The sequence below is a fragment of the Accipiter gentilis genome, unplaced genomic scaffold, assembly GCF_929443795.1.
Source record: "Accipiter gentilis unplaced genomic scaffold, bAccGen1.1, whole genome shotgun sequence".
Classification (NCBI taxonomy): domain Eukaryota; kingdom Metazoa; phylum Chordata; class Aves; order Accipitriformes; family Accipitridae; genus Astur; species Astur gentilis.
The window spans coordinates 1,797,963-1,806,127 of NW_026061008.1; positions in this window are offsets into that span (position 1 = coordinate 1,797,963).

Here is an 8,165-nt window from a genome sequence, read left to right on the forward strand (position 1 = left end):
GGAGCCAGACGTTTGCCTTTTCAGAAAAAGTTTCTGCCGAGAACGAGCACCGTGACATGCTGAGTCTCTGGGAAAGCAGAGATCCCCAGTGCTGTTGCGGCTAAAGATAGGCTGCAGAGGGATAGTGAAGAACAGCAAGAGCTTTCAGGGCTGGCAGCTTCCTTGTGGGAGAAGGAGCCAGACGTTTGCCTTTTCAGAAAAAGGCTCTGCCGAGAGCGAGCACCATGAGATGCTGAGTCTCTGGGAAAGCAGAGATCCCCAGTGCTGTTGCGGCTAAAGATAGGCTGCAGAGGGATAGTGAAGACCAGCAAGATCTTTCAGGGCTGGCACCTTCCTTGTGGGAGAAGGAGCCAGACGTTTGCCTTTTGAGAAAAAGTTTCTGCCGAGAACGAGCACCGTGACATGCTGAGTCTCTGGGAAAGCAGAGATTCCCAGTGCTGTTGCGGCTAAAGATAGGCTGCAGAGGGATAGTGAAGACCTGCAAGAGCTTTCAGAGCTGGCACCTTCCTTGTGGGAGAAGGAGCCAGACGTTTGCCTTTTCAGAAAAAGTTTCTGCCGAGAACGAGCACCATGACATGCTGAGTCTCTGGGAAAGCAGAGATCCCCAGTGCTGTTGTGCCTGTGGATAGGCTGCAGGGGGACGGTGAAGACCAGCAAGAGCTTTCAGGGCTGGCACCTTCCTTGTGGGAGAAGGAGCCAGACGTTTGCCTTTTCAGAAAACGTTTCTGCCGAGAACGAGCACCGTGACATGCTGAGTCTCTGGGAAAGCAGAGATCCCCAGTGCTGTTGCGGCTAAAGATAGGCTGCAGAGGAATAGTGAAGACCAGCAAGAGCTTTCAGGGCTGGCACCTTCCTTGTGGGAGAAGGAGCCAGACGTTTGCCTTTTCAGAAAAAGTTTCTGCCGAGAGCGAGCACCATGAGATGCTGAGTCTCTGGGAAAGCAGAGATCCCCAGTGCTGTTGTGCCTGTGGATAGGCTGCAGGGGGACGGTGAAGACCAGCAAGATCTTTCAGGGCTGGCACCTTCCTTGTGGGAGAAGGAGCCAGACGTTTGCCTTTTCAGAAAAAGTTTCTGCCGAGAACGAGCACCGTGACATGCTGAGTCTCTGGGAAAGCAGAGATCCCCAGTGCTGTTGCGCCTGTGGATAGGCTGCAGGGGGACGGTGAAGACCAGCAAGAGCTTTCAGGGCTGGCACCTTCCTTGTGGGAGAAGGAGCCAGACGTTTGCCTTTTCAGAAAAAGGCTCTGCCGAGAGCGAGCACCATGAGATGCTGAGTCTCTGGGAAAGCAGAGATCCCCAGTGCTGTTGAGCCTCTGGATAGGCTGCAGGGGGACGGTGAAGACCAGCAAGATCTTTCAGGGCTGGCACCTTCCTTGTGGGAGAAGGAGCCAGACGTTTGCCTTTTCAGAAAAAGTTTCTGCCGAGAACGAGCACCGTGACATGCTGAGTCTCTGGGAAAGCAGAGATCCCCAGTGCTGTTGTGCCTGTGGATAGGCTGCAGAGGGATAGTGAAGACCTGCAATAGCTTTCAGGGCTGGCACCTTCCTTGTGGGAGAAGGAGCCAGACATTTGCCTTTTCAGAAAAAGTTTCTGCCGAGAACGAGCACCGTGACATGCTGAGTCTCTGGGAAAGCAGAGATCCCCAGTGCTGTTGCGGCTAAAGATAGGCTGCAGAGGGATAGTGAAGACCTGCAAGAGCTTTCAGAGCTGGCAGCTTCCTTGTGGGAGAAGGAGCCAGACGTTTGCCTTTTCAGAAAAAGTTTCTGCCGAGAACGAGCACCGTGACATGCTGAGTCTCTGGGAAAGCAGAGATCCCCAGTGCTGTTCTGCCTGTGGATAGGCTGCAGGGGGACGGTGAAGACCAGCAAGAGCTTTCAGGGCTGGCACCTTCCTTGTGGGAGAAGGAGCCAGACGTTTGCCTTTTCAGAAAACGTTTCTGCCGAGAACGAGCACCGTGACATGCTGAGTCTCTGGGAAAGCAGAGATCCCCAGTGCTGTTGCGGCTAAAGATAGGCTGCAGAGGGATAGTGAAGACCTGCAAGAGCTTTCAGGGCTGGCACCTTCCTTGTGGGAGAAGGAGCCAGACGTTTGCCTTTTCAGAAAAAGGCTCTGCCGAGAGCGAGCACCATGACATGCTGAGTCTCTGGGAAAGCAGAGATCCCCAGTGCTGTTGTGCCTGTGGATAGGCTGCAGGGGGACGGTGAAGACCAGCAAGATCTTTCAGGGCTGGCACCTTCCTTGTGGGAGAAGGAGCCAGACATTTGCCTTTTCAGAAAAAGTTTCTGCCGAGAACGAGCACCGTGACATGCTGAGTCTCTGGGAAAGCAGAGATTCCCAGTGCTGTTGCGGCTAAAGATAGGCTGCAGAGGGATAGTGAAGACCTGCAAGGGCTTTCAGAGCTGGCAGCTTCCTTGTGGGAGAAGGAGCCAGACGTTTGCCTTTTCAGAAAAAGTTTCTGCCGAGAACGAGCACCGTGACATGCTGAGTCTCTGGGAAAGCAGAGATCCCCAGTGCTGTTCTGCCTGTGGGTAGGCTGCAGGGGGACGGTGAAGACCAGCAAGAGCTTTCAGGGCTGGCACCTTCCTTGTGGGAGAAGGAGCCAGACGTTTGCCTTTTCAGAAAAAGGCTCTGCCGAGAGCGAGCACCATGAGATGCTGAGTCTCTGGGAAAGCAGAGATCCCCAGTGCTGTTGTGCCTGTGGATAGGCTGCAGAGGGATACTGAAGACCTGCAATAGCTTTCAGGGCTGGCACCTTCCTTGTGGGAGAAGGAGCCAGACATTTGCCTTTTCAGAAAAAGTTTCTGCCGAGAACGAGCACCGTGACATGCTGAGTCTCTGGGAAAGCAGAGATCCCCAGTGCTGTTGCGCCTGTGGATAGGCTGCAGGGGGACGGTGAAGACCAACAAGAGCTTTCAGGGCTGGCACCTTCCTTGTGGGAGAAGGAGCCAGACGTTTGCCTTTTCAGAAAAAGTTTCTGCCGAGAACGAGCACCGTGACATGCTGAGTCTCTGGGAAAGCAGAGATCCCCAGTGCTGTTCTGCCTGTGGATAGGCTGCAGGGGGACGGTGAAGACCAGCAAGAGCTTTCAGGGCTGGCACCTTCCTTGTGGGAGAAGGAGCCAGACGTTTGCCTTTTCAGAAAACGTTTCTGCCGAGAACGAGCACCGTGACATGCTGAGTCTCTGGGAAAGCAGAGATCCCCAGTGCTGTTGCGGCTAAAGATAGGCTGCAGAGGGATAGTGAAGACCTGCAAGAGCTTTCAGAGCTGGCACCTTCCTTGTGGGAGAAGGAGCCAGACGTTTGCCTTTTCAGAAAAAGTTTCTGCCGAGAACGAGCACCATGACATGCTGAGTCTCTGGGAAAGCAGAGATCCCCAGTGCTGTTGTGCCTGTGGATAGGCTGCAGGGGGACGGTGAAGACCAGCAAGAGCTTTCAGGGCTGGCACCTTCCTTGTGGGAGAAGGAGCCAGACGTTTGCCTTTTCAGAAAAAGTTTCTGCCGAGAACGAGCACAGTGACATGCTGAGTCTCTGGGAAAGCAGAGATCCCCAGTGCTGTTGCGCCTGTGGTTAGGCTGCAGGGGGACTGTGAAGACCAGCAAGAGCTTTCAGGGCTGGCACCTTCCTTGTGGGAGAAGGAGCCAGACGTTTGCCTTTTCAGAAAAAGGATCTGCCGAGAGCGAGCACCATGAGATGCTGAGTCTCTGGGAAAGCAGAGATCCCCAGTGCTGTTGTGCCTGTGGATAGGCTGCAGGGGGACGGTGAAGACCAGCAAGATCTTTCAGGGCTGGCACCTTCCTTGTGGGAGAAGGAGCCAGACGTTTGCCTTTTCAGAAAAAGTTTCTGCCGAGAACGAGCACCGTGACATGCTGAGTCTCTGGGAAAGCAGAGATCCCCAGTGCTGTTGTGCCTGTGGATACGCTGCAGAGGGATAGTGAAGACCTGCAATAGCTTTCAGGGCTGGCACCTTCCTTGTGGGAGAAGGAGCCAGACATTTGCCTTTTCAGAAAAAGTTTCTGCCGAGAACGAGCACCGTGACATGCTGAGTCTCTGGGAAAGCAGAGATCCCCAGTGCTGTTGCGGCTAAAGATAGGCTGCAGAGGGATAGTGAAGACCTGCAAGAGCTTTCAGAGCTGGCAGCTTCCTTGTGGGAGAAGGAGCCAGACGTTTGCCTTTTCAGAAAAAGTTTCTGCCGAGAACGAGCACCGTGACATGCTGAGTCTCTGGGAAAGCAGAGATCCCCAGTGCTGTTGTGCCTGTGGATAGGCTGCAGAGGGATAGTGAAGACCTGCAATAGCTTTCAGGGCTGGCACCTTCCTTGTGGGAGAAGGAGCCAGACATTTGCCTTTTCAGAAAAAGTTTCTGCCGAGAACGAGCACCGTGACATGCTGAGTCTCTGGGAAAGCAGAGATCCCCAGTGCTGTTGCGGCTAAAGATAGGCTGCAGAGGGATAGTGAAGACCTGCAAGAGCTTTCAGAGCTGGCAGCTTCCTTGTGGGAGAAGGAGCCAGACGTTTGCCTTTTCAGAAAAAGTTTCTGCCGAGAACGAGCACCGTGACATGCTGAGTCTCTGGGAAAGCAGAGATCCCCAGTGCTGTTGTGCCTGTGGATAGGCTGCAGGGGGACGGTGAAGACCAGCAAGATCTTTCAGGGCTGGCACCTTCCTTGTGGGAGAAGGAGCCAGACATTTGCCTTTTCAGAAAAAGTTTCTGCCGAGAACGAGCACCGTGACATGCTGAGTCTCTGGGAAAGCAGAGATTCCCAGTGCTGTTGCGGCTAAAGATAGGCTGCAGAGGGATAGTGAAGACCTGCAAGAGCTTTCAGAGCTGGCACCTTCCTTGTGGGAGAAGGAGCCAGACGTTTGCCTTTTCAGAAAAAGTTTCTGCCGAGAACGAGCACCATGACATGCTGAGTCTCTGGGAAAGCAGAGATCCCCAGTGCTGTTGTGCCTGTGGATAGGCTGCAGGGGGACGGTGAAGACCAGCAAGATCTTTCAGGGCTGGCACCTTCCTTGTGGGAGAAGGAGCCAGACGTTTGCCTTTTCAGAAAAAGTTTCTGCCGAGAACGAGCACAGTGACATGCTGAGTCTCTGGGAAAGCAGAGATCCCCAGTGCTGTTGCGCCTGTGGATAGGCTGCAGGGGGACGGTGAAGACCAGCAAGAGCTTTCAGGGCTGGCACCTTCCTTGTGGGAGAAGTAGCCAGACGTTTGCCTTTTCAGAAAAAGGATCTGCCGAGAGCGAGCACCATGAGATGCTGAGTCTCTGGGAAAGCAGAGATCCCCAGTGCTGTTGTGCCTGTGGATAGGCTGCAGGGGGACGGTGAAGACCAGCAAGATCTTTCAGGGCTGGCACCTTCCTTGTGGGAGAAGGAGCCAGACGTTTGCCTTTTCAGAAAAAGTTTCTGCCGAGAACGAGCACCGTGACATGCTGAGTCTCTGGGAAAGCAGAGATCCCCAGTGCTGTTGTGCCTGTGGATAGGCTGCAGAGGGATAGTGAAGACCTGCAATAGCTTTCAGGGCTGGCACCTTCCTTGTGGGAGAAGGAGCCAGACGTTTGCCTTTTCAGAAAAAGGCTCTGCCGAGAGCGAGCACCATGACATGCTGAGTCTCTGGGAAAACAGAGATCCCCAGTGCTGTTGTGCCTGTGGATAGGCTGCAGAGGGATACTGAAGACCTGCAATAGCTTTCAGGGCTGGCACCTTCCTTGTGGGAGAAGGAGCCAGACATTTGCCTTTTCAGAAAAAGTTTCTGCCGAGAACGAGCACCGTGACATGCTGAGTCTCTGGGAAAGCAGAGATCCCCAGTGCTGTTGCGCCTGTGGATAGGCTGCAGGGGGACGGTGAAGACCAGCAAGATCTTTCAGGGCTGGCACCTTCCTTGTGGGAGAAGGAGCCAGACGTTTGCCTTTTCAGAAAAAGTTTCTGCCGAGAACGAGCACCGTGACATGCTGAGTCTCTGGGAAAGCAGAGATCCCCAGTGCTGTTGTGGCTAAAGATAGGCTGCAGAGGGATAGTGAAGAACAGCAAGAGCTTTCAGGGCTGGCACCTTCCTTGTGGGAGAAGGAGCCAGACGTTTGCCTTTTCAGAAAAAGGCTCTGCCGAGAGCGAGCACCATGAGATGCTGAGTCTCTGGGAAAGCAGAGATCCCCAGTGCTGTTGCGGCTAAAGATAGGCTGCAGAGGGATAGTGAAGACCAGCAAGATCTTTCAGGGCTGGCACCTTCCTTGTGGGAGAAGGAGCCAGACGTTTGCCTTTTGAGAAAAAGTTTCTGCCGAGAACGAGCACCGTGACATGCTGAGTCTCTGGGAAAGCAGAGATTCCCAGTGCTGTTGCGGCTAAAGATAGGCTGCAGAGGGATAGTGAAGACCTGCAAGAGCTTTCAGAGCTGGCACCTTCCTTGTGGGAGAAGGAGCCAGACGTTTGCCTTTTCAGAAAAAGTTTCTGCCGAGAACGAGCACCATGACATGCTGAGTCTCTGGGAAAGCAGAGATCCCCAGTGCTGTTGTGCCTGTGGATAGGCTGCAGGGGGACGGTGAAGACCAGCAAGAGCTTTCAGGGCTGGCACCTTCCTTGTGGGAGAAGGAGCCAGACGTTTGCCTTTTCAGAAAACGTTTCTGCCGAGAACGAGCACCGTGACATGCTGAGTCTCTGGGAAAGCAGAGATCCCCAGTGCTGTTGCGGCTAAAGATAGGCTGCAGAGGAATAGTGAAGACCAGCAAGAGCTTTCAGGGCTGGCACCTTCCTTGTGGGAGAAGGAGCCAGACGTTTGCCTTTTCAGAAAAAGTTTCTGCCGAGAGCGAGCACCATGAGATGCTGAGTCTCTGGGAAAGCAGAGATCCCCAGTGCTGTTGTGCCTGTGGATAGGCTGCAGGGGGACGGTGAAGACCAGCAAGATCTTTCAGGGCTGGCACCTTCCTTGTGGGAGAAGGAGCCAGACGTTTGCCTTTTCAGAAAAAGTTTCTGCCGAGAACGAGCACCGTGACATGCTGAGTCTCTGGGAAAGCAGAGATCCCCAGTGCTGTTGCGCCTGTGGATAGGCTGCAGGGGGACGGTGAAGACCAGCAAGAGCTTTCAGGGCTGGCACCTTCCTTGTGGGAGAAGGAGCCAGACGTTTGCCTTTTCAGAAAAAGGCTCTGCCGAGAGCGAGCACCATGAGATGCTGAGTCTCTGGGAAAGCAGAGATCCCCAGTGCTGTTGTGCCTCTGGATAGGCTGCAGGGGGACGGTGAAGACCAGCAAGATCTTTCAGGGCTGGCACCTTCCTTGTGGGAGAAGGAGCCAGACGTTTGCCTTTTCAGAAAAAGTTTCTGCCGAGAACGAGCACCGTGACATGCTGAGTCTCTGGGAAAGCAGAGATCCCCAGTGCTGTTGTGCCTGTGGATAGGCTGCAGAGGGATAGTGAAGACCTGCAATAGCTTTCAGGGCTGGCACCTTCCTTGTGGGAGAAGGAGCCAGACATTTGCCTTTTCAGAAAAAGTTTCTGCCGAGAACGAGCACCGTGACATGCTGAGTCTCTGGGAAAGCAGAGATCCCCAGTGCTGTTGCGGCTAAAGATAGGCTGCAGAGGGATAGTGAAGACCTGCAAGAGCTTTCAGAGCTGGCAGCTTCCTTGTGGGAGAAGGAGCCAGACGTTTGCCTTTTCAGAAAAAGTTTCTGCCGAGAACGAGCACCGTGACATGCTGAGTCTCTGGGAAAGCAGAGATCCCCAGTGCTGTTCTGCCTGTGGATAGGCTGCAGGGGGACGGTGAAGACCAGCAAGAGCTTTCAGGGCTGGCACCTTCCTTGTGGGAGAAGGAGCCAGACGTTTGCCTTTTCAGAAAACGTTTCTGCCGAGAACGAGCACCGTGACATGCTGAGTCTCTGGGAAAGCAGAGATCCCCAGTGCTGTTGCGGCTAAAGATAGGCTGCAGAGGAATAGTGAAGACCAGCAAGAGCTTTCAGGGCTGGCACCTTCCTTGTGGGAGAAGGAGCCAGACGTTTGCCTTTTCAGAAAAAGTTTCTGCCGAGAGCGAGCACCATGAGATGCTGAGTCTCTGGGAAAGCAGAGATCCCCAGTGCTGTTGTGCCTGTGGATAGGCTGCAGGGGGACGGTGAAGACCAGCAAGATCTTTCAGGGCTGGCACCTTCCTTGTGGGAGAAGGAGCCAGACGTTTGCCTTTTCAGAAAAAGTTTC